Source organism: Orbicella franksi, chromosome 13 (assembly GCF_964199315.1).
Source record: "Orbicella franksi chromosome 13, jaOrbFran1.1, whole genome shotgun sequence".
Lineage (NCBI taxonomy): Eukaryota > Metazoa > Cnidaria > Anthozoa > Scleractinia > Merulinidae > Orbicella > Orbicella franksi.
The window spans coordinates 5,688,850-5,701,933 of record NC_138157.1 but is presented as its reverse complement, the minus strand read 5'-3'; the positions used below and the strand labels follow the sequence as shown (position 1 = coordinate 5,701,933).

The 13,084-nt window shown below is 38.6% G+C and overlaps 1 long non-coding RNA gene across 1 annotated transcript; it reads left to right on the top strand.

Moving 5' to 3' along the window:
* The first annotated feature begins 6,713 nt into the window (after positions 1–6,713).
* LOC145466280 (uncharacterized) lies at positions 6,714–8,866 on the top strand. The gene is made up of 3 exons (XR_014041858.1): positions 6,714–7,236; positions 7,763–7,846; positions 8,388–8,866. It is a non-coding gene; the product is annotated as an uncharacterized LOC145466280 (long non-coding RNA).
* Positions 8,867–13,084: the final 4,218 nt, after the last annotated feature.

The window sequence follows — 13,084 nt, the reverse complement described above, 5'->3', positions numbered from 1 at the left end:
GTTCTCTCGACACCAGCCGGGCAAGGATTATTAGGTGGGTCGTTTCCGCTCTTTTGGATCTGTGTTCACGTATTAGAAAGGCCCCCTGCCTGCAGTATAGTTGATTGTTCTCATACTAGACTGTTCACGGCCCTCTATTTCATCGTATTTTTCTTCGATCGTTGAACTGGACGCAAACGCAAAACGGAAGACTTGACTGGGTAGGGGGTGGGGACCGAGATTATCCTATTCTTCTTGCTCGCTTCTCTAGCAAACCCCGCCCCCTACCCCCGCGTGCTTCGCACTTACTTTGCTCGCTTTTTCTTTCGCGTGCGTAAATAAAGAAGCTGTGAACAGTCTATTCTTATACTAAAGTCATCATGCATAAGGCGGCTTTCGTGGCTGTGGTGTGATCTATTAATATATTACAACTGGATAAGTTTCAAAAAATAAAAGTGCATTATTTTAAATGGAAATTCGTGTTCTTCATTTTCGCTAGTTCTTTGGTGAGAAAATGTAAATGTAAATGTGAATGCAAATTAAATGTCAAACACAGGGAGTGCTTGCGCGATCGACCGGGCCAGAGGCTCATGATAAAGTGCCTGACAATAATCCAGATCGAATTGGAATTTAGAAATGTTGGTTTTTGAGGAGAGGGGAAAACCGGAGTGCCCGTAGAAAAACCTATTGGAGCAAGGGAGAGAGCCAACAACAAACTCAACCCACATATGATGCCGGGGCCGGGAATCGAACCCGGGACACATTGGTGGGAGGCGAGCGCTCTCAACACTGCGCTAACCCTGCTTCCCTAGAAGAAAGAAACTTTTGCTGATCGACAGAAAGACAATCCGTAACTGAACTCAAATTGGGTCGGATTGGCGATCGGAATGGCTCTACACGATCCTTTACTATTCCAAGTTTATTTACATTATTCTGTAGCAAGCCAGAAAAATAAAAAGCATTTTCAATCTCAAGGATGAAAAACCTTAGCTTATCACATTTATTAACCAAGAAGAATGTTGATATGCAGATATCGATTTGCGTTATATCGAATTACATACAACACTAGATGAAGAAAGTCGCTGTGCCTCCCAAAGATCCAGGATCGTGGACGTATCTTCCAGCTTAAGAAAATCCAAGCCAGTTATTTACATGGAGAAACGTTTATTCGAAAAAGATTTATTTCAAGAGGAAAATTATCGATAGCCTGGCCTGACTGTTCAACAAAGCAGCCAATTACTTTGAACAAAGGAATCAAGTGGTATATGCTGCTGAGTTATTCCCTCCGTTTGTAACTTGGTAGATAATGACGATATACAATCACGGACAGAATTGAACCCGAAAGTGACCACTATAGAAAGCGAGGTTGCTATTTCGAAAAGGAATTGTAAAGCTGCGTGGGCGAGAAAATAAAGCATTAGACCTTGACTAATTAGATCCAATTTTATGATATCGTCGTGTCATGTTTACGGTAAGTGACCCAAATGTCACCAATCGATCACATCTGCATTGCACGAGGTTTTTCAATGATATAGCATTTGCTGTAAAGAAAAAACTGTGCGTGTAGGCCAAAGTACATGTACTTGATGGATTTAATATAGTTTAGGCTTTATTAGAGTTTAGGGTTAGGGTTACGGTTTAGGACTTATTGGGGTTAAGCTGAGTCTTGAGGTATAAACCTTACGCACGAAAGGGCCAACTTAGAAAGTATTACCGGCGCATCTTGCTATGAAATATGTACTATTACAGTTTTCTGATCAGTAGTTATTTCATATTTTGTTACCTATTTATTTACCATGGCGAAATGTGGGCATCTACATCGCACAATATTTTTTACTACTAAGGAATTTGTTCTAAAAAGCGCAACAATACCTTTAAGTCAATTTTATTTTCACGAAATTAACAACAATAAGATAAACATTTGCTTTAATACTTATACCCAAGGGTGGTTACCTGAGAAACCATTTCGCTCTCTGTTTATTAGCTAGTTGTACCTTAAGCAAAGTGCGACCAATCATTGCACGATACGAATTTATCAGTTGCCATTAAAATACCCTGTTTCAATCAAGCGAGGTCATTCTTCCTTCGAGATCGGCGAAACGAGGTAAGCAAAAAACATTATTAGTGGTGGCATCGTTTTGTTCACTACATGACGATTTAGCTAAGGGATACTTGCTTTTTCCTTATTTCTTACTTCAGAATTTCGATTATTTACCACTAAGGCCAAACAAGAAAATAATACAACAGATTTAATACAAAGCCTCAGAAAATGAAATTTGTTGTTTAGTAGAAATTTATATCCCCAAGACATCTTGAGTCAAACAAAATCTTAATGAAAATCCATGGCTACGCCCAGTCGCGATCAAAATAGGTAGAACTCACTTCAAGAAAAATTGCGTAAGTAGTTCTGCCTCCACTCAGACATGGAAACCCGAGATAAAGGGCTAAATGCCATCCAAAACTGCTAGTTGTTTCAAATGATTGAATCGAGGATTATCAGTAAAGTTCCTTAGTTGCACAAATTAAAGCAACGTCCAGGCAGCTACACGTATATTACTAGTTCAACCTAAAGACCGTCTACGACGGACAACGGCGACTACACCGGCAAAAATTTGATTCTTTAACAGGTTTCTTAAACGTTTAAGACAAAATCAAATAACAGTGTTTGGTTTAATAGCAGGGAATACAACAACAACAACAACAACAACAATCTTTATTTTTGTTCAATTTTCGTTTTTACAGCTAGACTGGCCCGGGGGTAGTTAGAGCTAGTCTCAGGGCGGGCCAGTCTATCAATCTATCAAGCGTGTTACTTAAAGAACAGCCTGTATTTTTAAGCTTTTTCACACACTGAATTAAGCATATGAGAAATACTCGTAGTAACGCTTTTAACCTCAACCCAAACAGAAGCAAATTGCTGTTATAGAAGAGCTAGTACGTTCGCTAACTAAAACTGAATTCTTTCAATTATTTTTTTTTCCTATTCCCCATTCGAGACTAGAGGCTATCGATTACTGAAATACCAAAAGGAGAAGTATTCTATTCCCGGCTAAACACCAAAACTTATTTAGTTCAGTGTAAGCAGTAATGAAAGATGTTACTTTACTTTAAGAAATTGTTCGTTTATAAAGGAAAAAGCAGCAAAATTAGAAAGTGTTCTACAATTATGGCGCGCGTTATTAGGTATTTTGAGTTTCTTGTTTTTTTTTTCATTAAAATCAAGCTGTTTGAAAGCGTGAAAGTCTACGGACATGGCTCTGGGAAGTAAATTTTAAGTAAGAGATGAATTAATTCCTTTAAAAACGGTGTTTTTTTTAATATTTTACAGGAATACTTTTAAACATGGGACGTATTCTTGTCATGTTACTTGTGATGTGCCTCATTGTCTCTTCGCAGTTGCGTAAATGGTTTGTATCAACTCGTGATCAGTCTATCATTAACAACTTTTGACAGAAAAGTCTCAAATATAATTCACTGCGACTCAGACAGAGGATAGAAGAATACTATCTCTCGGCATACAGATGAACGAAAACACCTAAAAAATAATATTGACATTCATTCAACGAATAGCAGACTTAACAAATGCACTGCCATCAAACGGCTAAAATAAAAAAAATAATTATTAAAACTGTTCTTCCTATTCAACCCTCGTATAAGGTTATACCCCCGCACCTCCCTCTCTCTCTCCCCCCCCCCCCCCCCCTTCACCACTCCTAAACCTCTCACGTCGTGGGTCGTACAAGCTTGGATGAGACCGCGCACTACGAGAGTAGAAAACTGTGTCTGTGTATGCGCTTATGCATGTCTTTTCTGAGATCAGTGACCTAATCCAGGATGGTTGATGCTATGTCGGAAAGCCAAGCTTCAGATGTCGACGTTCAATTAAAATTTGAACAGCCCTTGCTTATTTAGAATGATTATTAAAGAAAATTTTGTTTGCATTTCATGTGCAGTGAAGCTTGGCGTCGTCGTCGCGCCGGTGTAGGATTGAGGGGGGCATTGAGAAACCATCAGTCTGCCCAAGCCACTGCTGACATCATTTCAGAGAGAGGGCATATTCCGGAGACTGAGCCCCAAGATCAAAATTATGACGATGAAGAAATGTAATTTGACAATTGAGTGAAAAGTCAAGCTGAGTATTGAGCAAAAGAAATAAAAGCTTCATTACTCAATCCTTGCTGCCTATTATATATATCATGCATGCATGGACGTGATGAGGCGTAAAAAAACTATAACAAAGCAGAATTGAGGCAAAACATATATGATCGGATTAGGCAAGACTAGAGATCGTTTCGTGAAACCATAGACAAGCCACAAACAAACCAGTGTTACGCATGCATGCAGTTCCGACACATTTCACTTAGCTAGGCCTCTTGCTGAATAAACATGCTGACCGTATACAAATGCTGTACTGAGTCAAAACGTCAAGTTTAACACATCATGCATTCTTTTAGCTTTATTCAATATCTTGACAAGTATTCACAGCAATGCAGTTTACGATATCACATTTGAAAGTGCCCAAGATGTACTTTCCAGCAAAAAGATAGGCTGACTTCATGAAAAGTAATATAATTTTTACAAAAATTTTAATTAAAAGACGTTATGAAAAACGGCAAAAAATGAGATAGACTCAAAAATGCTGTAACACCACTCTGCTGTTTGAATTTCATAAGAATGAGACTTTTTTGCGATGTATATAAACAAACGCATCCCGAAAATCGAATAGAAATCGAGAAAATCTAGAATTAACTACGGTTTTTTTCCAAGACTTAAACAGGAAGTGCGTGTTTCAGTCACCATGGCAACCACCCACTTATAGAAATTCGAGTCTGCAACGAAATGCAAAAAAAACGAAGCTTTTATTCAAAGTTATTGGGCTGAGTACTGGTCAAAATCTGAATTGTTTGGTTGAGAAATGACGCGTGGTGCCTAATTGGGTTTTCATTTATTGTTCGACCTGATACTCGGCTTGTGTTTTACACCTTTAAGAATTCCGAGATCTCTAACTTTCTTTGACATAGGTGAAGTCACATGCCACATATCCAGGTCATTGGTGATTTTGAATAATTACTATACGTTTAAGACAAAGCTGTTTTCTTTTCCTCTGAACCCTAAATCAATCATACAAAATACATTCAAGAAAACTTACCATGACTGAAAAAAGGAAAAATCTCACCTATTCACGGTAGGTAAAAATATTCTCACTTTTTTACAAACGGCTAAACAGGGAACTTCCATTCAGAGAAAACATTTGGTGACTTTGGGCTAGGGTTAGGGTTACAAAATTACTATTCTGGATGAAATTTTGAGTCGCTTAGAGCTTACAAGGGCTAAAAACCGTTTGCTTTTACGGTGTAAATTGTAATTCAGTTTTAGCCTTTTTAACCACCTTTATAACATTTAGTTAAAACTAATTAACAATTAGACCCGTGGCCCTTGAGGGCGAAGGGTCTAATTGTTTTAGTATCACCCAACTAGACGGACAGAAAAGGCAATAATAAAATTAGCAAATGCAAGTTGAAGAAATATTTATTTGGGAATAAAACGAAAGAAAGCGTCACGCTCGATGGCGCCAATTTCGCTACTCGATGACTATTACTAATAGTCCCCTAGTAGCGTAGCCAATCAAAATGCAGGATTTGCATTAGTCCACTAGTTGGGTGATACCAATGTTACTTAAATAATAAGTCAGAAATAAAGAAAATTTGTATACTCTAATATGCATGGACCACTTGGAAAGCCATTAGGCCATGACTAATCAGAGAGATACAATTATATGATATCGCTGTCTGATGTTTACAGTAAGTTATTGACTCCACAGTGACCAATCGATCACATCTGCATTGCACGAGGTTTTTCAATGCTATAGCAGTCTGCTGTGAAGAAAACGAAACTGTAAATGTAGGCCTAAGTCAGTACTGATGTACTTAATGGATTTAATAGAACTGAATAAGGCAAAGTCTTGCGGTGTAAACCTTACCCACGAAAGGGTCACTTTAGAAACTATCACCGGCGCCTCTTGCTATCAAATAATTATGTGTCATTACAGTTTTAAGATATAGTTCCCTGTTATTTTGTTACCTATTTATTTACCGTGTCAAAATGTGAACCACCATTACAGCCCACGATTTTAACTTTTCTTTTTTTTCAATACTGTGGCATTTGTTCTAGGAAGTGCAACACCGTGACTATAGGTAACGCATTTTTTACACATTGAACGGAAATCAAGTAAAATCTTTGCTGTAATATTCTCATACAGAGGGGTGGTCACCTGGGAAACCATTTCGCGCTTTGTTTATTAGCTTTATCTTTAGCAAAGTGCAGTCATATTACCGGCGCCTCTTGCTATTACAGTTTTATAATATAGGCCTCTGATATTTTGTTACTTATTTTTTTGTCATGCCAAAATGGGAACAATCATTGCAGCGCACGATTTTAGTTTTTGTTTTAAATACTGTGGCATTTGTTCTAGAAAGTGCAACACAACTATAGGTGAAGAATCTTTCACAGATTTAACGGAAATCAAGTAAAATCTTTGCTGTAATATTCTCATACACAAGGGTGGTCACCTGGGAAACCATTTCGCGCTTTGTTCATTTGCGGTATCTTTAGCAAAGTGCAGTTATAGTCTGAAAGCTTATTCATCCAAGTTTAGCCAATCATTGCATAAGACGATCTTATTTATTGTCACTAAAACACCCTGTTTCAATCAGGCGAGGTAATTCTTCCTTCGAGAGAGGCAGAACGAGGTGAGTGAACAAAATATTTAACGAAGGCGTCGTTTTGTTCGGCTACACTACGATTTAGATCCTTGCTTTTTGCTTATTGTTTATTTCAGAATTACGATTGTTTCAGTATCACTAAGACCAAACACAAAAAAATTGGATATAATACAAAGCCTAAGAAAATATATGCTGTGTTTTCTATGGCAGAAATTTATATCACCAAAACATATTGAGTCAAACACAATCTTATTGAAAATCACGCCAAGTTGCGATCAAAAAAGTAGAATTCATTCTGAAGTAGTCACTTATGGACAGAAGATAATAAGCCCCAACTGCCTTTCCCACCTGGTAAATTCCTTGACTATTACTATTTGTTTCCTATTCTTTTCCCCAAAATGTGTTGTTTCAAATGTTTCAAGCGAGGATTATCAGTGAAGTTCTTTCTTTCGTCCAACCTAAAGATCGTCGAGGACAGACAACTACGACTACACCGGCAAAACTTGATTCCCAAACAGGTTTCTTCACATTTAAGGTAAATAACAGAGTGAGGTTCAATAGCAGTCTTGACATCAAGTCGGTAAAAGAACAACCTTGTTCAAGCGTTTTTACACGTTGAATTAAGTATATTAGAAATACGCGTGCTAGTGTTTTTCAGAAGCAAAGACTTGTTTTAGAAGATGGAGAAGTTCGCTATTAAAATTGAATTCTTTCTATATATTTTTGCTATTTTTCCATTGCATCTTCCATTTGAGACTAAAGGTTATCGATTAAAAACCAAATGCAGAGGTATTTTACTCCCGGCCGAGCATCAAAACTGAATTGAAAGCAGTAATAAAAGGCGTTTCTTTACTTTAGGATAATATGTTAATAAAGGAAAACGCAGCTAAATTAGAAAATGCCCGTTCGGACCTGACGATTATTTTCCATTCAAATTCGAACTGTTTTTGTCAACATTATGGTGAAAGCCCCGATGCACATGGCTCTGCTGTGTACATTATGAGTAAGCGATGAATTTCTTGGTTATGTTTTAAACACGGTGATATTTTTAACTTTTACAGGAACTGAAGACTTTTAAACATGGAACGAGTTCTTGTAATTTTACTTTTGATGTGCCTCATTGCCTTTTTCCAGTTGCATGAAAGGTTTGTATCAACTCGTGATCTGTGTATTATCAACAACTGTCGACAAAACAGCCCAAAGTATAAATCAGTTCACCTTAAACAAAGTATAGGGGATTATTGCTCTGGCCTCTCGTCAAACAAATAAATGAAATTTCCAAAAATATTTAGAGTGCAATTCATTCAGCGAAAATGCACGGCCATGAATGGCTGCAATATGAAAGTTTAAACTGTTCTTCGTATTTGACCCTCGCATAAGGTCATACAATGCCTCAAATTCCCTCACTACACCCCCCCCCCCCCCACCCCCCTTCTCGATCCTCCCACGTCATTGGGCTGTGCCAAACTTGGGAAATAACAATGAGAGCCCATACTAAGAGAATAGAAAAATGTGTCTGTATATGTGCTTGTGCATGTCTTTTCTGAGATCTGTGACCTCAATTCAAGGTGACTGATGATAAACCAGAACGGCGAGCTTCAGAGGGCGACGTTAAATTAAGATTTATACAGTTCACGCTATTTAGAATGGTCGTTAAAGAAAGTTTTATTTCCATTTCATGTGCAGTGAAGCTGGTCTTTTGGAGAAGAGTGGATTGAGGGGGTCATTGACGAACCATCCCTCTTCCCAGGCCATCGCTGACATCATTTCGGAGACTGAGATCAAGCCTGTTCCGAAGACTGAGCTCCAGGATCAGACTCATACCCTGCACAAAGAAATCTGTTGCTTTGACTGACCAAATCCTGTTTAAATAAAGGATTGTTTTTGATTGTTGTTTAAGAACTGTGATTTGATAATTGAGTGGAAAATCAGGCTGAGCATTGAGCAAAAGAAATAAAAGTTATATTGATTAATCCTTGTTGACTATTTTCTATGTCATGCATGCACCGACATGACGAGGAATAAGAAAAGTACAACAAAGCAGAATTAGGGAAACTGGAGTTCGTTTCCTGAAACCATAGACAAGCCACAAACACTGAAACCAGTGCTACACGTGCAGTCCCAACACATTTCACATGGCTTGGCTTCTTACTGAATAAACATGCAAAACTGATACATCACTTACTTGAACTGAAACTAACAAATTTGATGCGTCCTGTCGTAAAATCACATGATCGGCCTTTCTCAGGGTTTTGGATCGGGTTTGACTTACCGCTGAGAACTGGTCAAAATCTGTTGTTTAGTTGACAAACGACGCGTTTTGATGGTACAATGATTACAGTTAATGCAATGTTGAGCCAACAAAGAGAGTCGGCCAGGGGTTTTGGTCACGTGGTATACTCGACGTTGGGGTTGGGGTATAGAGAAAATACAACAAAGCGACTAAAAGATTTACAATTTCATCCAGATTAGCAATTTTGGGGTAAAAGAAGGCACAAAATAGTCTCTCAGAATAAAAGTTCTTTGTTTAGCCCGTTTGTACAAAGCAAAGGTGAAAATATTTGTACTTGCTGTGAATAGGAGAGTTTTTGGGGTGTGTGATTGATTTAAGGTTCTGAAGAGCAAAACAAAACGAAATCGAAGACAATTTTTGCTAAATTTGTGCTAAACGTAACTGGACTTGTGACTTCACCTATGACGGAGAAAGTACTACTATTATCAGTTGAGTAAGGCGCGACAGAGTTTTGGTGACGAGTTAAGGACTTAAAATTACGGTGTTGCCACGGGCAACTTTTCTCGTTTCCAATGGTAACAGTATCGTCGTCCGCTATTTCGAGCGCTTTGCTGCCAATGACGTCACAGGCCGACAAGTTGCCAATGGAAACGGAGCCAGTTGCCCGTACGGCAACGCAATTTGAACGTTAAAACATGGTCAGCAAACTTTTGTCGCGTCTTAATCTACTGATAATCATAGTAAGAGATCCCGGAATACAAAATGGGTAGAACACAAGCCGGCCGGATACAAGCATGTCAAACTATGAAAGCGTAATTAGGCATCAAGCTGAAACAACGGATCACGACAATCACCCGGATTACGAAATTCTAAGAAACGTGACAAGTAGGCAAAATTCTTTCCGCTACAAGCTTATCCTGCGAAGGCAACAGAAAGTACGCCGAAAATTTAGTTTAAAAACGTTTTTATAAAATCAAAACATTTTTTAGATCAGTTTCAAAAAGTAGTTTTTATGGTCCTGTCCACAATAGGCCAGAGAACTTGGAAAACGGCGTTTTCACTCTCAAAAAGCATCAAAATTAATCCCGTTCACACCCCGGGAGAGAAATCTGAAAACGCAGCTTACATTATTATTGTGCCGGATGTCATCGTCTTCCAAACGCTCCGTTTAGAAAATCTTTTCCGGCGTCCACACTAGAACGTAAAGCCGGCATTTTAAAATTCCTCAGTCCGGTTTGAAGAGCATTTCTCGAAAAGTTGCGTTTTCGTGACGGATTAGTGTGGACGGTAGGCCAAACCGTAGAACTAAATCTGCGTTTTCAAGTTTCTCCGGCGTATAGTGGACGGGGCCTAAGTTAATCCGAATGCCGGTTGCGCTCCTTGACACTGAAATATTGAGTTTTTCGTTACATCGCACGTTAATTTTGGATGTAGATACAACCATTTTTTTTATGCTATAGTTCAGCTCAAATTTATATCAATTTTGTTTGCTTGAATCACTTTGGAAAAATAGACCTCTTAATGTAACCGTATTTGAACGATTTCCATATATCCCCAGAAACACTCTAGATTTGAACCAAAACTTCCACATTGTGGACTTTACTGAGAACATGGCACAATTTTCTGCCCACGCCAGTTAGAAGTCAATTAGATGTTTCGCGTACCTCCGTAGTAGTGCTTCAGCATTATAGAAATTTCGGCTGAAATCTTCCAATTCTCTCTTTTCTTGTCTAGAATTGTTGCCATATTTTTTTCCCACTACTTACGTTGGTCGCGACTTTCTCGCTTGTAGCTTTGAATGCCCTCAGGCGATTTGCGCCGTCAGATGACTTCATGGTGGAAGTTCATGGTGATTCAACCCGATGGCAGGGTAAATTATGAAGGCTGATGAGTACAGGTCTTATGATTTCTACTCCGTTGCACTGAATTCAAAGAACGGCAGCTATCACTGTTGATTAATTTTCACTTTTCCTAGTTAAACTTTAGTTGAACTAAAGTTTGATCCGTGCTGATCGTTAACCTGCCCTCAAAGAGAACAACACCGCGGCCCGTACCAGTCGTACATATCGGTATTAAAGACCTAGATCGGCAGAGTTTGTGTACGCCAAGATTGCGACTTTTGACTGGGAGTTTTTCCGAAATACTTTAAGGAAACAGTCAATCTACCCAAGAAAGCCTTGTTTTACTATTTGTAAACAACTTGCAGTATTGACTCGGTTAAGTGCTTGGGGACAGGTTTAAAGTGGTTATTCTTTTTCATTTACTTCTAGAATTCCTCGAAGACAGATTTTCCATTTGGAGATTTTAAATTGGTCATTCTTTAATTAAACCCGCTTCAGGTCCAACGCACTGCGGCTTTTTAGCCATGAGAGTAGCCCAGGCAGGTAACGGCCTTAAGGGCGGATAAATAAAGTTTGCTACTAAAATTGACTTCTTTCCTTTATTATTATTATTATTTTATTTTTATTTTTTTGCTATTTTTCAACTCCATTTTCCATTTGAGACTAAAGTCTATCGATTAAAAACCAAGGAGAAGTATTATATTCCCAGCTTAGCACCAAAACTTAGTATTTAAAAAAGGTCTTACTTTACTTTAGCAAACAGTACACGTTTGTTAAGGAAAACGCAGCTAAACTAGAAAGTTCTCCTGACCACGATTATAGCGCGGGTCAGTTATTATCATAGCTTCTCGTTTTTCCCATCAAAATCAAGCTGTTTTGGTGAAACATATGATAAAAGTCCATGAAAATGGCTCTAGGAAGACGGTGAATTATGAGTAAGCGATGAATTTCTTTCTTGCAACACGATGGTTTTTTTTTCCTTAAACAGGAAAACTTTTAAACATGGGACCTGTTCTTGTGCGTGTCATTTTACTTGTGATGTGCCTCAATGAATCTTCCCAGTTTGTATAATAATTCGTGACCACTGGTTTATCATTAACAAATGTTGACAGAATAGCCTCAAATATAAATCACTTTACCTCAGACGGAGGATAGAGGAATACTGCTTTGGCCTCTCGTCAAACAGATGAACAAAAATACCAGAAATATTTAGAATGACATAAAATTCAGCGAAAAAAATGCACGGCTCCCAAATGGCTAAAATACGAAATTAATTAAAACTGTTCTACGTATTCAACTCTTGCATAAAGTCCTAGTCACTTTGACACCCCACTTTAATTTTGGAGTGGAAACAACCTGGTGCTCTGTAGTACTGCTTCAGTATTAGAGAAATTTCGGCGGAAATCTTCAACTTCTCTCTTTTCACTTCTGGACGTTCCAAAAAAATGTTTTTTTGTAATGTCTTTCTCTCTATACGTTAGTCGCTACTCTCTCGCTTGTAGCTTTAAATGTCCTCAGGCGATTTGCGCCGTCAGATCACTTCGTGGTGGAAGTTTATGGTGTTTCAACGTGATGAAAGGGTAAATTATGAATCCTGGTGAGTACAGGTCTCGTGATTTCTACTTCCGTTGCACTGAATTCAAAGAACGGGAGCTATCACTGTTGCGTCATTTTAACTCTTCCTAGTCGGTTAAACTAAAGTTTGATCCGTGCTGATCCTTAACCCGCCTTCAAAGAGAACAACACCGCGGTCCGTACCAGTCTTACATATCGGTATTAAAGACCTAGATCGGCAGAGAGTGTGTCCGACGTACCAACATTGTGACGTTTGACTGGGAGTTTTGCCCGAAATAGTTTAAAGAAACAATCCATCTACCCAAGAAAGCCTTCTTTTAACATTTGTGTGCAGCATGCATGATTAGCGTATGTGGTTAAGTTGCCTACGGACAGGATTTGACATGGTTATTCTTTTGCATTTACATCTAGAATTCCTCGAAGATAGATTTTTGACATTTTCCATTTGCAACTGGTGATTTTAAATGGTCATTCTTTCTCATTTGCACCCGCTTCAAGCCCTCACGGCAGCTATTTAACCATGAAAGTAGCTTGGGCAGGTAACGGCCTTACGGCGGTAAATTGAGAAAGCCTTTGTCTCTTCAAGGAGCAGTGATCTAATATTTGATCGAGTAATTGGATTTCAGAATACCTCTTCCCAAACCCCTCCCGTATCTTTACTCTCTCCGATTTTTGTGCTGCTCGCCAACCGACCGAACTTCTTGGACAGGCTAAAGGCTTCGGAATCGAGAATC